The sequence below is a fragment of the Eptesicus fuscus genome, chromosome 8, assembly GCF_027574615.1.
Source record: "Eptesicus fuscus isolate TK198812 chromosome 8, DD_ASM_mEF_20220401, whole genome shotgun sequence".
In the NCBI taxonomy this organism is placed as follows: domain Eukaryota; kingdom Metazoa; phylum Chordata; class Mammalia; order Chiroptera; family Vespertilionidae; genus Eptesicus; species Eptesicus fuscus.
In genome coordinates, this window is record NC_072480.1 from 23062807 (window position 1) to 23082241 (window position 19435).

Below are 19435 nucleotides of genomic sequence, written 5' to 3' on the forward strand. Positions count from 1 at the left end.
TACAGGTGAATATGCATGTCGTCTGACCAGCTCTTTGGAGATGGCAGGTATGTGGCACATGGGCCATTGTTATCTCCTCAGGGGCAATGCTTGACAGTCCAAGTTCACTTCTGCTAACTCAGCCCTGAGTCAGTCTTGGAACCTGGGAGCTGCTGCCAGTCCCTCAGTTTTAGCTCGTGAGCTGAAGCTGATCTCCCATCCTTGATGAGTGATTGGCTAATTTTAAAAAATTAACATTAAAGCCCCCTTTCTCTCTTAATTCTGAAAGCACTGTAGTCTGGTGGATTGTCAGGTGGTCCTCATTATGAGATCAGATTTTGACTGCATTGGAGAAATACAGGACCAGCATATAGTTACTCATTTATGCATTCATTCTCTTCACAAATATGCTTTGAGTTTCTACAAAGTGCTGAGCAGTGTGATTGCTGCTGGAAAGGCACAATCTCCATCTCTGAAGTTTCTCAGTCTAGTGAGGGAGATGGATGTGCATACAAGAATGTTGTCAGACCCCCAGAATCTTGTAGAACAGATTACTGGATCCATACGTTGTACCTGGGAGGGTTTTGGGTAAGGAGTCATACACTTCCAGGTTCTCCTGAACTGGGCCCTAAAGCAGGTGTCAGTATTATTGTTTGGCTTGTGAAGTAGAGACAACTTTAATATCTATTATCTTCTCTTTTTTATTATAAATAGTGCATTTATTTTAATTCATCAAGATATAATGGACACATAACATTGTGAAAATATGAAAAATTTCACAAATGTCCCTGTCATCCTTGCTTGGGGGCCATTTAATCATCTCTATTTTGCTCCAATTTTCATACAAGTGCTGCCAGAACAGGCACTAAATACATTTATTTATTTATTTATATATTTATATATTTATATATATATATTTCTTTATTTATTTATTTACTAGAGGCCCAATGCACAAAATTCGTGCAAGAGTAGGCCTTCCTTCCCCCTGGCTGCCAGCACTGGCTTTCTTCTGGCACCCAGGATCTGGGCTTCCCTCACAGCCTCAGCTTCATCTAGAAGGTCATCCAGAAGGATGTCTGGAAGGATGTTTGGTCTAATTGGCATATTATGCTTTTATTATTACAGATTTATTTATTTATATGTATATTTTTTTTCCATTGGTCATTGCTGGCTTTTATTTTATTTTTTTCATTTTTTCCTTTATTGATTTAGGTATTACATATGTGTCTTTACCTTCTCTTCTTAATTAAAATTCACCAAAAGTATTAGCAAGAGAGCAGTTGAAGATAATTGTCTTTTGGGACTTGCTTCAGCTATAAAGCCTCACTAAGAACCCTCCAGAGAAACTGCCTCATCTACATACAGCTGCCTTCATCACTGAGCAAGGCTCTGAAGCACAGATCTACTCCCTTACTCCAATTCTATGCATTTTTTCATGCCTGTTTTCATGTTGTTGCCTAATGAAAGTAAGTAGAGACTTCATCAGATTAGCTCAGGAGCTTTCAACATTTTTATTGACCACAACCATAAGAAATAAATTAAAAATTTTATAATCCAGTATATATATATATATATATATATATATATATATATATATATATAGTAATTTTACAATTCAGCATATATATATTAGAGGCCCAGTGCATGAAATTCATGCACAGGTAGGGTCCCTAGGCCTAGCCAGCGATCAGGGACTATCAGGACCTTCCCGCTGCCGGCCGGGGCCTCCCTTTGTTCTGTGCCACCCCCTGGTGGTCAGCGCACATCATAGCGAGTGATAAAATGCCCAGTCTCCCAGTCGAACTTCTGAGGGAACACTTTACACATTAGCCTTTTATATATATAGATAATTAACCTATGTGTAATGCATATTAATAAAGTTTTTAAAAGGTTTTGGTCATGACCAAAAATTTATTTATAACCTACTATTGGGTAATTCAAAATTTGAATGACCTTAGTCTAGATTATTTAGGAAAGTAAATCCAGTGAAGAATATAAATCACAAGGTGTCTTTCTAAAACAAATAGAATTAATTTGGGACACATCATTCTGCTTACCATGAATTGTTGTGCTTCTCCTGGATAATGGCATCACAAATTTGGTCCTATTCCTCTCTGTGCTACTATCAAACTCAATGCCAAATTTAGACTTTATGGCATGCACTTTGTGTGTTAATTCACTCTGACTTCATTTAAAAATATTTTTAATTGATTTTTTAGAGAGAGAGACACATAGATGTGAGAGAGAAACATAGATTGGTTGCCTCCTAAAGGCACCTTGACTGGGGATGGAACAAACCTGCAACCTGGGTATGTGCCCTGACCAAGAATCAAACTGGCAAACTTTCAGTGCATTGGGTGATGCTCAACCAACTGAGCCACATTGGACAGGGCTCCTCAGACTTCATTTTATTTCTCTTGTGTGTGTTTTTTTCCCCCTGGAGTTCTGAAGTTGCTTTTAAAAGTTCCCATTGTATTATTTGTATTTTGTAAGATGCATTTACAGCTTTTGGATCAACATGCAAATAAACAAAATCAATATGGCTATTGTTGCTTTTAGTGCAGATAAGTGAGCATTGAAAGTCTCTGAATTCCGCATTGTGCTTTGAATTGCTATGCCTGAATTATGGGGAACTCTCCTTACTTTTAATGTGTTTGTACCACCATTTCATTGTGACTAGTTCAGGCTCATGTACTTGAACTTCTTGAGTTACAGTGTAAACAGAAACTCAGGAAAATAGCATAGAGAGCGTGGAAATCTGCACCTTCTCCCCAACTAATGCTACAGAGAGGGAGCTTTATATTTCAACAAGTTCCTATGGAACTTTGTGTTTCAATTACCTTCTATTATAGTAATTCACAGGTTGTAATGGTAGAGATGTGAGAGATTTTTCCACTAGAGACTTTTGACAAGAACAAAAGTCCCTAGTGGAAATCTGATGCATTTATACATTAAAAAAAACCCTCAAGCATGCTAATTACTTCAATGATGACATGTCAAGTGTATTCCTAAAAAGGGAGCTTGGTGCTCCGGAACGTGGGTGATGCTGTGACTACCCAATGGAAGGGCAGATATTTGCTTACACGCAATTACCTATGCTAATTTTGTCCCATGTGAAAACAGCCTTTACACAGCTTGGTGGAATAATTGCTAAAGCCAGAGAAAGCATGTTAACATTGAGACACTGACTCAGAATAATTCATAGGCAAGAACAGGCACCAGCCTGTCTGGAATTCTTTTTGAAGCATCTGTGCTTCATCCATGGTAGTTGTCAAACAGGCCACAGATGTTTTCCAAATGAACAAGTGCTAAAACCAAGACATCAGATAGGCCATGTTGGGTTTTACATTGTGTAATTCTCATCATATGTGCAGACATTTGTACCAGTTTTGAATTTTTAAAGCAGGTTGTTAAGCATGAGCACTGACAAACAGTGCAACAATAAACACTGCATACTGATGTCCATCATTCTCTTGATTGATTGTTTGAATTTTTTTTCAAAAGAACACATATACGTGATTCACAGATTTCCAATTGGTTGTTGACACCTGGGCCAAATCACACAATTGTGATGTCTCACTAAGGGTCAGAGGAAACCTGGAAAATTTATCTGTATGCTCTCTTATATATGCTTTGTTTCTGCCGTTATTATTGTGAACTTTTCTTGCAAAAAGGGAGAAAAATCTGAGCAGTACTAACAAGAGATGAGGATTCACTTCTCTGAATTCCCTTTCTGCTCTTCTGTCAAAAGCCTCCTAGTTCTCTGCTGAGATTTGCTGATCTTGTTCATTTCCTCCACTTCTTCCAATGTATATAAAGAAGCTACTAGAAAAGAACTTAACACATATTTATTGACTACCTCCTTTGTGCTGGCCTCTGTGCTAACCCTTGGGAGAGAGCAGTGACCAAGCCAACCATCATGTTCTTCCTGGAGCTTCTAGTTCGTGAGGGGATGGCCGTTAAAAAGGGACCTGACAAATGGGATTCGAGCTTCAAAGATTTTTCATCTAGACTTTGTTCTCATCAACCCCAAGACACTGAAATGCTACAGTTTTCTGTTTGTAAGCTGATATTTTCCAGGGGGTTCGATATCTGATGAATGGCATTACAATTTCATGACTTAAAGAAATGTTTTAAACAGATGCCTGAACAGTCTCCAGAAGAATCTGCAGGGAGCCCCTTGTAATGTATGCCACATATAAATTCGTATTTTCCTTCTAAATTCCTTAGGAACTTTAGTCAGATTGTTTTTTCCAATATCTGAAAAGAAATGGAGTTAGTTAATTAGAATTCTACATAAAACTCCCACAGAGACCATGATGACAGTATTGCCTGCTTTGTGTTTCAGCCCAGTGGCTGATGGTCAAACAAAGTTTCTCCTACAAAGTTTCTCATATGTCCTGAATGGCTGGATGCCTTGGCACTTTTACTTTTGTCTGTAGGAAAATACACTGTAGGAATAGGAATAGGTATTAATATACCTGAGAAATGCCTTGCTGGACTATTGTGTATAAAGGGAAAAAAACCGCATACATGTTTTTACAAAAGAATCATTTTCTTTTTAGCTAAGGATACACAATGAGCTGATTTAATTTTAATGAGTTTTAATCTGTCATTGTCCTTTGTTACACTTATATTTTCTAAATCAGCATTCCATTGTCTGTGCATAAGACTGGAATGCTTTTCATATATTTTCAGTTATTTTTCAGAGGGGTTCTTTTGTTTTGCAAACACCCCTTTGTCCTCTTTATCTATGTAGGTACTTTTTAGGAATCTCAAAGCAGCTATGGCTTCAAGTACCTACAGTTTTTAATCAGAAAACCAAGGGTCTCAAGATTTACTTGATAGGCTGAATTTATGCTGCACTTTTATGAATCACATTATATCTGATATATTAAGAACAGTTTCTTTTAAAAAATATGTTTTATTGATTTTTACAGAGAAGAAGGGAGAGGGATAGAGAGTTAGAAACATCGATGAGAGAGAAACATTGATTAGCTGCCTCCTGCATGCCCCCCACTGGGGATGTGCCCGAAACCAAGGTACATGCCCTGGACTGGAATCGAACCTGAGAACCCTCAATCTGCAGGCTGATGCTCTATCCACTGACTGAGCCAAATTGGTTAGGGCAAGAACAGTTTCTGATATATACAGATACTTTAAAAATATGTGGTGGTACTAATGAGTAATTAGCAGGATTTAAAACTCTTAATATTTTAATCCAATGTTTATTTATTCATTTTGTTTTCTGAGTGATGAAAATTGTAAGAAAACAATGATGCCATAATATGGCATCTTTGCTTTTTTATGCTTACTTTTATTCACAGATATTATAAATTGTGTGTTTTCATATATGTGTGTATATGTGTATGTATGTGTCCATAGTATCTATACACACCTCTCACACATACACAGATATTTACATAAAGTTTCCTCTCTTTTATTATGTTTATTAAGAGGAATTGGTAGTAATAGTATAACAGCAAGGCAGTTCAATCATGTAATCTCAGATACTCCTAAAATTGAAGAGCTAAGGCAAAAAAATATTTTTGCCTGTCTCCTTTGTTTATTGAAGAAATGATTAATAGTGTTGATGGTATTAAATAAGGGGCAAAACATCAATATTTTGTCTGAAGAACATTTGATTTAGAGGCAGATGATAATAGAGGATTATTATAGAAATCAGAACAGTCTAAATCAAGCCTTTTATTTAGAGATGTTTAAGACAGTGTTCGTGATTTAAAGAAACAACTGTAAGTTAATAAAAAGGAACAGGTGAGAGTAAAAGGTCAAACTCTTACATATTGATTGATACTAGATTTCTTTTTGATTTTACCATAGTTATATAGTTGACCCTTGAACAACTCAGGTCAGTGGTGCCCATTCTTGCATAGTCAAAAATCTGTGTATAGCTTTTTACCCTCCCATTTAATTGTTCCTCAGTATCTGTGGAGGATTGGTTCCTGGACACCCGCGCCCCCATAGATACCAAAATCTTCTGGAGCTCACATCCTCTACGTAAAATGGCATAGACCAATGCATATAGTCAGCCCTTAACATCTGTGGATTCCTGAATACAGATAGAAAAATTCAGGTATTTATTTTTTAAAATTTGCATGTAAGTGGACCCTCTCTATTCAAAGGTCATGGATGGTGCTGAAGGGGCTAGGAAACTTCTGAGGGTTACAATATACTGCAGAATTGATTCTAGTGTCAACCAGAGCCATTTTCTTTTGTTAATTTATGGGGGACTAGTATATAGTGAGCTCAACATGAAGCCTCCAATAATTTCCAACAGCCCTCACCTGAAGGCAATCTTGGCCCGTATCCTACATCTGAGGCATGGGAGGACCATCCCCCAAATAAGACTTTATCCCTGAGCCCTGTACTAGAGCAGGTGGTCTAGGAATAGGTGTGGCTCATCCATGGTTATGGATATTTGAACACCTCTATATTGGAAACTGAAAAATCACTTGAAACAGAACCAACCCAATTACACCATGAATATGGTATATATCACTAGAACTGGGTAGTCATTCTGTCACATTAATGGTCATGCTATTCAGGTATTTATTGAGAAGCCCAGAATGGTACCCAGTGTTGTGTGGCTTCCACCTGGGTGGTTGAGCTCTTCCACGCTGGGATTTTCCCAGGCATAGAGAATCTGCCCACGATAGCAAAAGTTGCCAACTTCCTACTCCCCAAGATTGACGGGCAGGTTCTGTTTTTCATTGGTATGATCCTTTGGTTGCCATCTTTGTCCTTTCCATTGGCTTGGGGGATGTTATAACACACATACAAACTCTTACTATATTCACCCAGCAAGCTTTAAATGATAGCCGGCAAAGCTGTCCTCCAAATTAGAATGGCCTTGGACATTGCTACTGCCTTGAAAGAGGCTCCTGTGCCATTTTCCAGGATTATCTGTTCACGCCTGATGAGTCTGCCAATGTATCATCTTCATTAAATTGCATAAGGACACAAGAGTATGCTCTGAGTGATCTAACCCTCAATCTAGGGGACCTAATAAATCAGTGTCCAGATCATAGGGCTCTTGGCAAAAAAAAATTGTTACTTATTTTGGGAATAATTCTTTTAATATGTCTTTTCTCTTTCATATGCCTATATTGTTACTGTGATATCTGACTCCAGTGTAGCCAGATAGTCACCAAATAAGCCTCCTCCATGCTAATGAAACCCTTTGCTACTGCTCTGGGATCATTGCAGAAGAGTGGGGCATACAAGATTGTAAGAGCCAGTCATGAGGTGTGGAGTGTGGGAAGAAGTCATCCAGAGGATGTGACTGCAGATTGACCTGCAAGCTGGAGGGAGCCATGGGAAGCTCCTTCCTCTTTCCCTGTGCTCTGTCAGTGTCACCACTGTAATTTCTCCCACCATTCCCACAGCCAGAGCCATTGGCAAGGACACAGGTTTGAGAGAGCAATGTGTGGTTGAGACTGTCTGGACTGAATATGTGACTGATCCCTGGTAAGGTCTGTGTATAAACTTTAAAGATTTCAAAGGGCGGGTTGCGAGATCTACTAGTCTTGCAGCCACACCAGACAAACCTCATATGTAAGGACCCTTGCCTGTTAAACCTACCAATCCGGAGTGGTTCCTCTTCCTTAGGTCTCTCCTTGCCCTCTATGTACAGGGTCAGTTTCAGATTTCACCTGGAAAGCTCCAGAGGTTTGAACCAACGGACTTCTTGAGGTAAATTTAGAATAGCAGCATTCTCTTTTTTGTAGCAAAATGGGAATTAAACAATACAAAATCCTTAAACTCTCCTTCCAATTAATGAGCAGACTCCTCATCAGGACTGACTGCAGTTCCCAAAAGCGACTGCGGGACAGCAGAGGCTTGCTGAGTTTATTGTAGGTATATGAGAAAGTAGTCACTTGGGATATGCCTACTAGCAGCCAAATTTGCATTCGCTCTTGTTCTCTCTTGTTTTGTTGCTGGTGCTCCCTCAACAGGGACTCAAGGCCACAAGATGAATTCCTTTGGGGTCAGAAGCAAAGTGAGAATTTGATGCTTGAACAAGACCAAATTCTTAATGAACCTTATCAAACTTATTTATAAGGAACACTAGAGGCCCAGTACTTGATATTCGTGCATGGGTAGGGTCCCTAGTGGCTGCCAGCTGCCGGCTGGGGCTGGGGCCTTCCTTCATTCCATGCCGCCCCCTGGTAGTCAGCACACATCATAGTGAGCGATCGAACTCCCGGTTGTTGGAACTCCCAAGGGGACACTTTGCATATTAGGCTTTTATATAGAGAGATGAGCTGTAGTTCTTGGGGACTTAGTGAAGAATTCTAAGTTGGCTCAAGAATACAAACCAGAGGACATTTTATTTCTAGAGAGTGTTACTTGGCGTGGAAGTATGACCATGTAAATGAATTCCTCAGAAGATACCAGGTGTCAGAGTTACCAGGAGAAGTAGAGATACTGTGGTTTCCTCAGTTCCATCTTCTATGGCCTGCACATTAGTTTTATTCCTTATTGGATTTCTTACTACAAATATTTCTCTATTATATAGTTTTCTCTATCATTAGTGATTATTCCTCCAAATCAAATTAATACCATCACTAAATAAATGGTCTAACTTGTCAAGCTCTGTGTTAAGCCTCACTGCTTTTAGTTTATTGAGCAACTCACAACAAGTGTGAAGCAAACTGAATGCTATATATCTATATATCCATAGATATATAGATGTAATTCTTATAGACCCAATCTGTTGAATTCAGTGTAATAAGCCTGGTTTTTCCTCAATGTCTCTTAAATTTTTCACAAATTTCTGAGGTAATTAATTCAATCCTATATATTAGAAAACTACAACAAAGGAGAAAGAATAGTACAATGATTATCCACATATTTTTCTGGATTAATCAATTGTTAATATTAATCAATTGTTAACATAATGTTGTTTACCTTTATTTATATAAATACATATAATTTTTTATGAACTACTTGAAAAGAAATTGCAGATATTATGACATTTCACTCACAAATATTTAGTTTAGCACTGCTCTCCTAAGAATAAAAATGTTTTGCTATTAACCACTGTGTCACACTCAAAGAATTTAATAAGAATCACATGCTATTATTTAATATATATTTTCAAATTTCCTTAGCTGGCCTAAAAATGCCATAGTTTTTTGTTTTTTGTTTTTTGTTTTGTTTTGTTCTGTTTTTATTCTAGGATCTAATCAAGCTTCAGGCTTTGCATTTTGTCTTTTTTACTTAAAAAATATTTCCCTCATATTTTAATTTTGTTTGATTTTTTTCTGCTTCAATTTTTTCTTTTTTTGAGACCCAGGCTAGATATTTTGTAGAATATTGTTTATTCTGGATTTGTTTGACTATTTATAATTAAGTTAGACCATTGTTTAGTAGGAATATTGCAAAGTTGGCTGTGGTAAATTAACTTATTGTTCCTCACCCCAGCCCCCCCCCCCCCGCCAAAAAAAAAAAATCATTACTCTTCTCCTTGCCTTTCCAACATTTCTTAGCTAAAGGAGCATATTTTCTACCCAAGTTATAGAGTTTGGCCAGGTGATTTGCTGAGGTCAATGGGATGTTAGCAGACAAGTTATGAATAATTGGGCTTGTCCTCTTGTGCTTCTGCATTAACATGTGAAGAACATTTTCTAGAGCTCAGAGAACCTGGTGATATATAGATCTCACCTGATTTGAAACCACAGCCTGGCTAAGCCTTGCCTAAATCAGCAGAACCCCAGCCATTCTGCAGATGTGTAAGCAAAAACTTATAGTTAAATGTTACACAAAATTGCTAAATGTTATAGCAATCATATCTACTTTTTTTTTATTGTGGTAAAAACACATAACATCCACCTCCTCAAATTTTTAAGTATTTATATAAATACATATAATTGTGTTAACTATATTCACAATGTCACACAGCAGATATCTTTAGAACTTTTCATCTTGTGTAACTAAAACTTATACCCATGGAAAAACAACTTTTTATTTTCGCTGTCCCCTCAGCCCCTGACAAGAACCATTCTACTTTCTGCTTCTAAGAGTTTACTACTTTATAAACTTCATATAAATGGAATCATATAGTATTTGTTCTTTGGTAACTGCCTTATTTCACTTAGAATAATTTCGCCAAAATCAACCTATGTTTTAACATATCACAGGATTTATCACCAAGGAAATTGGCCCATTTCATTGCTGTTGAATTTATGCTTCTGTAGGGGAAATGATCTGAGCCTTCCTATTCTGCCACTAGTTGAGGTTACTTCTTTCTGATTACTTTTTATTTGACACTAGAAGCCTGGTGCATGAACTTCGTGCACGAGGGGAGGGGTCCCTCAGCCCGGCCTGCACCCTCTCGCAATCCAGGACCACTGGCTCCTATTCGCTCGCCTGCCTGCCTGATTGCCCCTAACAACTCTACCTGCCTGCCTGATCACCCCTAACCACTCGCCTGCCTGCCTGATCGGCCCTAACTGCTCGGCTGCCTGCCCGAACACCCCTAATCACGTCTGCCTTGGCCCCCACTACTGTGGCTGCATCTGGAAGGTCATCCGGAAGGATGTCTGGAAGGTCATTCGGCTGTCCGGTCTAATTACCATATTACACTTTTATTATTATAGATGATATTGGGTTTCTCACTAATGGTGGTGCCAAATTTAATTGTTTGATACAGGTAATAATCAACAGACTTCTCCATTATGAAGAGATATTTTCTATTTTATAAATGTTAAGTCATTTGTAGGGTGATATTTTGAGATTGTATGAATATCCTTTCTCAACAACCTTTCATTCAATGGTGCTAGCATTTGTTGATGGTCCTTACCTGGATCAATTACTACATTATGTGAAAGGCCACGGCCAGCATGGCTTTCAGGTTCAAAGGCTTGGAGAAAGAGCTGATGTACAAATGATACACACAAGACAGGATTAATTTTAATTATTATGGGGGGAGGCCAGGGCTAACTCAACTAGGGCAGTCAAGTTCCACTGAGTCTCCTTTACCCAGCTACTTTTATTTACTAGAATACACAATTGCCTTTTAGGAATGCAAACAGACATATCAATGGTAATGTTTATAGTAAACAGTAAGATTATCAGGTTTTGGGGGTGTTTGCTTTAGGCCAGTGGTCAGCAAACTCATTAGTCAATAGAGCCAAATATCAACAGTACAATGATTGAAATTTCTTTTGAGAGCCAAATTTTTTAAACTTAAACTTCTTCTAATGCCACTGCTTCAAAATAGACTCGCCCAGGCCGTGGTATTTTGTGGAAGAGCCACACTCAAGGGGCCAAAGAGTCCCATGTGGCTTTCGAGCCGCAGTTTGCTGACCAAGGCTTTAGGCCATTGAGTCAGCAGTAGGTCATAAAATGGAAATTCACCCTGTGAATTTCAAAGGAGTCTAAACAGCCTTCTGCTGGACTTCTCACATTTATATTAATTACTGTTGATATTGGTTTCCAGCAACATTAGGGCTATGACTGAATGTTTGTGTACCTTCTAAAGTCATATGTTGAATTAATAATCCTCAGTGTAATGGCATTTGGAGGTTGGGCCCTTAGAAGTTATTTAGTTCATACAGGTAGGCCCCATGATAGACTTAATGCCCTTATTAAGACAGGAAGGAGAAGATCTCTCTCTCTCTGCATGAATGCACCAAAGAGGGCCATGTGAGACCAGGAAGGAAGGTCCTCACATGGACCTAGATATGCTGGCAACCTAATTTTGGACTTCCAGACCATGAGAAATAAATGCTTGTTGTTTACCACTCAGTCTATGGTATTTGTTATAGCATCCCAAACTAAGACAGGCCTTGACCCTTCATCTTATGACCCTTGTAGTTCTTAAAAATGGTAATAAGGCTAATGTCATTTGTTCCTCTGATTCCCCTATTAAGGAGAGATTAGCATGGAAAGATGTCTATTTCACAGTAAATTAAATCACTAAATTACTTTCTAGTTTACATATACATGATATAAAATAAATATATGTATTTATACAGTATGTTACATTACACAAAATTTAGTCATTTGTTAATTAGGAGATTGCTTATAGTATAATTGTGCTTAGAAGTATTTAATTCACCTATAAAGAATAATACAATTGATTTTATGTATACAAACCACCCAGTGATTCTTATACATTTTGAAAGTTGAGAACCACTGGGTTAGACCAGTGGTCAGCAAACTCATTAGTCAACAGAGCCAAATATCAACAGTACAACGATTGAAATTTCTTTTGAGAGCCAAATTTTTTAAACCTAAACTTCTTCTAATGCCACTTCTTCAAAATAGACTTGCCCAGGCCGTGGTATTTTGTGGAAGAGCCACACTCAAGGGGCCAAAGAGCTGCGTGTGGCATGCGAGCCAGTTTCCCACCACGGGGTTAGACTAAGACAAAACTAAAGGAAAAGCCTACAAGTAGGTATTTTGGAATGTGAACCATTTTGTCTTAAAAATAACTATCAGGTTCCTAGAATCAATGGGAGATGAGTGGGTTGAGAATAATAGTGATTCTGCTTATCTTTAAGCACTGTTACCCTCTTTTTATTAAGCCTCTAAACATTATTTTCATTAAATGGAATGGTTTGCTGTAGTGAGAATTAAATTAAGATAGGTTCTAAATCTGCACACAAGTTAAATGTGTGAATGATTCAATTTACAGTATGCTGGTGTGTGTGTGTGTGTGTGTGTGTGTGTGTGTGTGTGTGTGTGAAACCATCAGAAGAAATGTACCAAAAATATTAACAATGATTAATTATCTTTAGGAAGTAATACAATTTGAATAATTTTTATATGATTTGCATATTTTAATAATATTTTATAAATGTTTTACATTGAACATTTATTACTATGATGCCTTTATTTTTTTAAGAGCAATTTTAGGTTTACAGCAAAACTGAATGGAAGGTACAGAGCTTTACCATTTACTCCTGACCCCACTCATGCAGAGACTCCTGATGAGCATCCTCCACCCGGTGGCACATTTGTTATAATTAATGAACTTATATTGACATATTCTTAGCCCTCAAAACCCATGGTTTACATTACAATTTAAGGTTCACTCTTAGTGTAGTAAGTTATATATATTTTAAAAGACAAAGAACTGATTTTTCTTTTTTTTCTTTCTTCCTTTTCTTTATTTTTCTTTTCTCTCTCTCTTTCTTTCTTCCTTCCTTCCTTCCTTCCTTCCTTCCTTCCTTCCTTCCTTCCTTCCTTCCTTCCTTCCTTCCTTCCTTCTCTCTCTCTCTCTCTCTCTCTCTCTCTCTCTCTCTCTCTCTTTCTTTCTTTCTTTCTTTCTTTCTTTCTTTTTTCAAATCAACACTTAGTGCTAATTGAATCTAGGTAGTCAATAGGCCTTGTAACAAAAATAATTTTTCTCCTGTTGGGTCCCAAGAAGAGGATTCCTAGATCAAGTGTTCATAGGCTGTGGGCAAACTAACTTAAGTAAAGGGCAGGAAAACCTGGGCTATAATTTCTATGATGGTTCTCCTCATTTGGGAGGCACTTGAGGGAATACTATAGGGAAAGGACAAAAGGAATAAACTAGTTCAGGTTAAATACTATTTATCCCCAAATGTTGTTTTCCCCTCTCTAAACAGTTAAAAACGAATACCCTTGTTATTGCTGAATTGGAAGCTCTTAAACTCAGATCAAGGATCCCCAAGCCATGTCAAAATGCAATATAATTTATCAGGATTTCCAAAATTAGATTTCAACTGGTGATTGTTAAAATAAAGACCGCACTGTGTGGTCCCACTTGTGAGTTGTTTCTTCAGATTAAAGATCCCATTTCCTTTTCTTCCCCTGGACTTATAATTACAATGATTTTCAACACATATTCAAAATATACATGTGGATATAAAATAATATGATAAAATAATAAAAAAATTCTTTGGGAAAATAGCAATATTGAGAATCCTTTCTGTAAATGATAAATTAGCCATAATTTAAACTCAATAAAAATGGGTTAGGTTATAAACAACTGTTGGAAACAGTAACATTGATGGGCACCAGTTATGCACTTTATATTATGTTAGATGGTTTATCTCTCATTTAACCCTTTCATTAATCTGGTGAAGTGGATAACTTTTTTCTTTCTCCATTCCTTTATTTTTTTTAAAAAAAGTTATTGTTATTATTGAAAGTATTATAGATGTCCCAATTTTTACCACCTCGACCCTTTCCACCCTGCTCCTGCCTCCTCTCCAGGCCTTCACCACACTATTGTCTGTGTCCATGGGTTATGCATTATGTATATAACTATTTTGGATATTTTTACCCACCTCTACCCCTTCCCTCAGAGATTTTTCAGTCTTTTGCATGCGTCCATGTCTCTGGATCTATTTTGTTCATTAGATTCCACATATAAGTGAGAACATGTGACACTTGTCTTTCTCTGACTGGCTTATTTCACTTAGCATAATACTCTCCAGTTCCCTCCATGCTATTTCAAAGGATAAGAAATCCTTTTGTATAGCTGCATATTATTCCATGGTGTAAATGTACCACAGCTTTTTTATCCACTCATCTACTGATGGGCACTTGGGCTGTTCGTCCAGATCTTAGCTATTGTAAATTGTGCTGCTATGACCATAGGGGTACATATATTCTTTCTGACTGGTGTTTTGGGATTCTTAGGGTATATTCCTAGAAGGGGGATCACTAGAACCAAATGGCAGTTTCATTTTTAATTTTTTGAGGAAAACTCCATACTGTTTTCCATAGTGGCTGCACCACTCTACAGTCCCACCAGTGGTGTAATTTGTCCACATCCTCGACAGCTCTTGTCATTTGTTGATCTGTTGATAGTAGCCATTCTGGCAGATGTGAAGTGATACCTCACTGTTGTTTTGACTTGAGCCTTTTTTCATGTCTCTTGGCCATCTGTATGTCCTCTTTGGAGAAGTGTCTATTTAGATCCTTTGCCCATTTTTTTAAATTCAGAACTGGGGAACATCCAGCCCCGGGGGCCGTATAAGGCCCACAAAATCATTTGGTCTGGCCCTGTCAAGGCATTAAGAGTGAGTTAATTAAATATTTGACCAAATATAGCAGGCTAATTTTTAAGTTTATAATTTTGTATGACTCAAGAATCCGACAAATATGCAAATTGACCATACCTCCGACACACCCAAAGCCACGCCCACAACCGCGCCCACCATCCAATCAGAGCAAGCATGCAAATTAACCCAAACCAAGATGGCTACAGCCACAGAGAGCAAGGTTTCCTAGGTAACAGAGGAAGCCAAGCTTTCCGCCTGCCCTTGCCAGGCCTAAGCCTCCACTCAAGCTACAAAGTTTCAATTATAGAAGGTAAACAAATTCAAACAAATGGCTGGCAGAATGGAGCTTGAGAGAGCAGGCCAGGGTTGCCGCCAGCAACAGGGGAAGCAAAGCTTTCAGCACACCCTGGCTGGGCCCACCCGCTTAAGGCAAAAAGTTTCAATTATAACCCCAACACAGATGGCTGCTGGCCTTGGAGGGAGCCCCAGGCTTGGCTCTGCTCCAGGCTACAAAGTTTCAATTGTAGAAGGAAAATAAATTCCAGATACCAGGGCCTCTGCTTGGGTTGCCAGGGGGCGTGGCCGGCCTGCAAACCACCACAGGCCCCTCGCTCAGACCGCCCCACACCCCAAGGGAACCCCCACCTAATCCGGGACACCCTTCAGGGCAAACCAGCTGGCCCCCAACCCTGTACCAGGCCTCTATCCTATCTAATAAAAGAGTAATATACAGATTGATCATCACTGCAACACACAATATAGCTGCCCCCATGTGGTCAAACATCCTGCCCCCATGTGGACACAAGATGGCCACCACAAGATGGCCAGCAGGAGAGGGCAGTTGGGAGGCACCAAGCCTGCAAGGGAGGGCAGTTGAGAAGGACCAGGCCTGCAAGGAGGGCAGTTGGAGGTGATCAACCCTGCAGGAGAGGGCAGTTAGGGGTGACCAGGCCGGCAGAGGAGGGAAGTTTGGGGCAAACAGGCTGGCAGCAGAGTGGTTAGGGGGTGATCAGGCTGGCAGGCAGAAGCGGTTAGGGGCAATCAGGAAGGCAGGCAGGCAAGCAGTTGGGAGCCAGCAGTCCTGGATTGTGAGAGGGAAGTCCGACTGCCCGTTTAGGCCCGATCGGACATCCCTCGAGGGGTCCCATATTGGAGAGGGACAACCCCCCTCCATGCACGAATTTCGTGCACTGGGCCTCTAGTGATGTTATAAATATCTGAATGGCCCTTAGCAGAAAAAAGGTTCCCCACCCCTGTTTTAATTGGATTGTTTGTCTTCTTTTTGTTAAGTTTCATGAGTTATTTATATAGTTTGGAACCCCTTATCAGATGTATGTATCATTGGCAAATATGTTCTCCCATGTAGTGGGCTCTCTTGTTATTTTATTTTGGTATAGTCCCATTTGTTTATTTCTTCATTTGTTTTCCTTGCCCCTAGGCCATGTGAGAGTCTGATATTTTGCTGCCTATGTTTTTTTCTAGGATTTGTATGGTTTCACGACTTACGTTTAACTCTTTTATCCATTTTGAGTTTATTCTTGTCTATGGTGTAAGTAGGTGGTCTAGTTTCATTTTTTTGCATATACCTGTCCAAGTTTCCCAACACCATTTATTAAGAGACTGTATTTACTCCATTGCGTGCTCTTGCCTTCTTTGTCAAATATTAATTGAATGTAATGGGTTGGGTCCATTTTTTGGTATAAATTTTTGGAGCATTTGTTCTAGATCTGTGATATAGAAGTGGATAACTTTTCTTATCCCCATTTTATAGATGAAGAAACTGAAGCTTAGAGTTTAGGTTAGTTGGTCCGGATTCTAAAGTTCAAATTCTATTAGTTCTTGAGATAAAATCTTCCAGTTTTAGAGAATAAGGAAGACTTGAGGAGGCCCTGGATGTTGACATTTGGGGAGTTATTTTTAAAGAAGAGGTCAGGTCACTCTTTGAAATATGAAATAAAGAAAATGCCAAGATGGTAGCAGTAAGGAAACATATCAGAAAATGAACTGAAAGTAAGAACAGGATAGACAGAGGTCAGCAGCATGTTCACAGGGATAGGACAGGACAGAGTGTGAAGGAGAGTTCAAGAAATGCTTCTGAAATGGAAGTGAGGGACAGCCAGAATGTTATTTAAGGAAACCAGTGATGGAGAGCAGGGAGAAGCTACATAAAGCCTACACTGGTAGTTACAAGGGAATATATTGATGAAAGTAAAATCTTAAATTGCATGCTTAATGTCAATCTAGTTTACAGTTTTAGGTAATGTAAACTAAGGGTGACAAATTCAGAACAGATGGCAAGAAGCAAGTTTTACAGAGAGCAAATCACAAATGCCTGTGGAAGAGACATCCAAAGGCACTCAAATTCACTTCCAAGGGACTATACCACTCTCCTCAGTGATTTACATATGACAGTCATGTGCAGAAAGTACCCACTAACACAAAGTTCCCTCCATTTTCCAGCAGGGAGAGTCTGTTAACTCCTTTTGCATGATTTTCTGATTGCATTTTAGGGGAAGCCCACAATCCTCCTAACAGAAACATTGTGGCAATGACTTTTGAAAAACAAATGTACTATGATAATCTCATGGCAAATTTCTTTCCTTAGTTTTCTCTCCAAATGTTTAAGTCTGCTTTGGAGGACCAGTGAGAAACATCTGGGTAAGCACTGAGTCTTGCATGCAGTGTTGGGTACCCACTGTTTGGCTGAAATAGGAACTAGAAAGAAATCAGATTTGGAAGATTTTTCTTTTCACCACTGTTCACATAAAAATTTTAAGGTAACTGTCTGCTTTAATGACTGAAAGATTCTTTTGATGGTGGGAAACGGCACAATGGCATTCAGATGGATGAAAGTCAGGACTCTGTTACTTACAGTTCCAAAGGAGAAAAGCCCACCACACAGGGCCACACAGGAGAGCACGTGGGGACAGGGTATGCAGCAAGTTGGAAATGTAGGCATAGTTGGGTTTCCCAGGCTTCCTAGGGATTGGCTAATTTGATTATTTCTCAAAGTCTGGGCACAGATGCTGTTTTCATTTTTTCTTTTCTTTTAAAAAAGGTCTTTAAATTAAATTTATTGGGATGACATCTATATATATATAAAAGCCTAAGCAACTGTTGCAACCGAAACAACTGAACAGATGACCGAACAGGCTGTGTGGGGCAACCAGGGTGGCAGGGGAGTTAGTGAGGGATGACCAAACAACCGAGCAGCAGGGTGCGTGGGGTGACCAGGCCGGCAGGGGGTTAGTGAGGGATGACCAAACGACTGAACAAGCATGCTGTGTGGGCGACCAGGTTGGCAGGGGGGGGCAGTGAGAGGTGACCAAACGACTGAACAGCAGGCTGCGTGGGTGACCAGGCCAGCAGGGTGGGCAGTTTGGGGTGACCAGGCCAGCAGGGGGAGGCAGTGAGGGGCAACCAGGCCAGTGTGGGGGGAGTTAGGGTGATCAGGCCAGCAGGGAGGGCAGTTGGGGGCGACCAGGTCAGCAGGGGGGGCAGTTGGGAGTGACCAGGCCATCAGGGGGGCAGTTAGGGATGATCAGGCAGGCAGGTAGGTGAGAAATTAAGAGCCAGTGGCCCCAGATTGTGTGTCGGATATCCCCCCAGGGGTCCCAGATTGGAAAGGGTGCAGCTGGGCTGAGGGGACCCCCCCCCCATGCATGAATTTCATGTACCAGGCCTCTAATCTATAATAATAAAAGTGTAATATGCTAATTAGACCAGAAGTCCTTCCAGAGGACCTCCCAGACGAAGCCAGGGCTTCAAGGGAAGCCCAGATCCTGGGTGCCTGATGGTGGCCAGAGGGAAGCCCAGGTGCTTGCCGGTGGCCAGAGGGAAGCCGGTGCCAGAGGGAAGCTGGTGCCAGCAGTTGGGGGAAGGAAGGCCTACTCTTGCATGAATTTTGTGCATTGGGCCTCTAGTTGGTTAATAATCTATATATATAAAAGGTTAGTATGCAAAGTGTCCCCGTGGGAGTTCAACTGGGAGACTGGGAGTTCTATGGCTCGCTATGACTTGCGCTAACCACCAGGGTGAGGCGTGGAATGAAGGAAGGTCCTGGCCAGCAGCTGGCAGCCAGGGAAAGGAGGCCTCGGCCGGCAGCTGGAAGGCCCTGATCGGCCCTGATCGCTGGCCAGGCCTAGGGACCCTACCTTTGCACAAATTTCATGCACCGGGCCTCTTGTATTATATAAGTTTCAAATGTACAATTCTGTGATACATCATCTGTACATTGCATTGTGTGCCCACCACCCAAAGTCAAATAATCTTCTGTCACCTTATATTTGGCTCCCTTTATACTTTACTAACCCTCCATCCCCTTTCCCACTGGTAACCACCATACTGTAGTCTGTGTCTATGAGTTTGGTAAAATTAACCCTGCAGTGATTGGGGTACTTGCCTAATGGTCCTGGAGAGTGGTAGTCTTGTAAGGCAATGGTTGGGTGGGG

General features: G+C 39.9%; 1 non-coding gene across 1 annotated transcript; it reads right to left on the reverse strand.

Annotated features, from left to right (window-relative positions):
- Nucleotides 1–739: 739 nt before the first annotated feature.
- Nucleotides 740–845, reverse strand: LOC114233000 (U6 spliceosomal RNA). Its single transcript, XR_003619109.2, has one exon. It is a non-coding gene; the product is annotated as a U6 spliceosomal RNA (small nuclear RNA).
- Between the last annotated feature and the right edge of the window lie 18590 nt (nt 846–19435).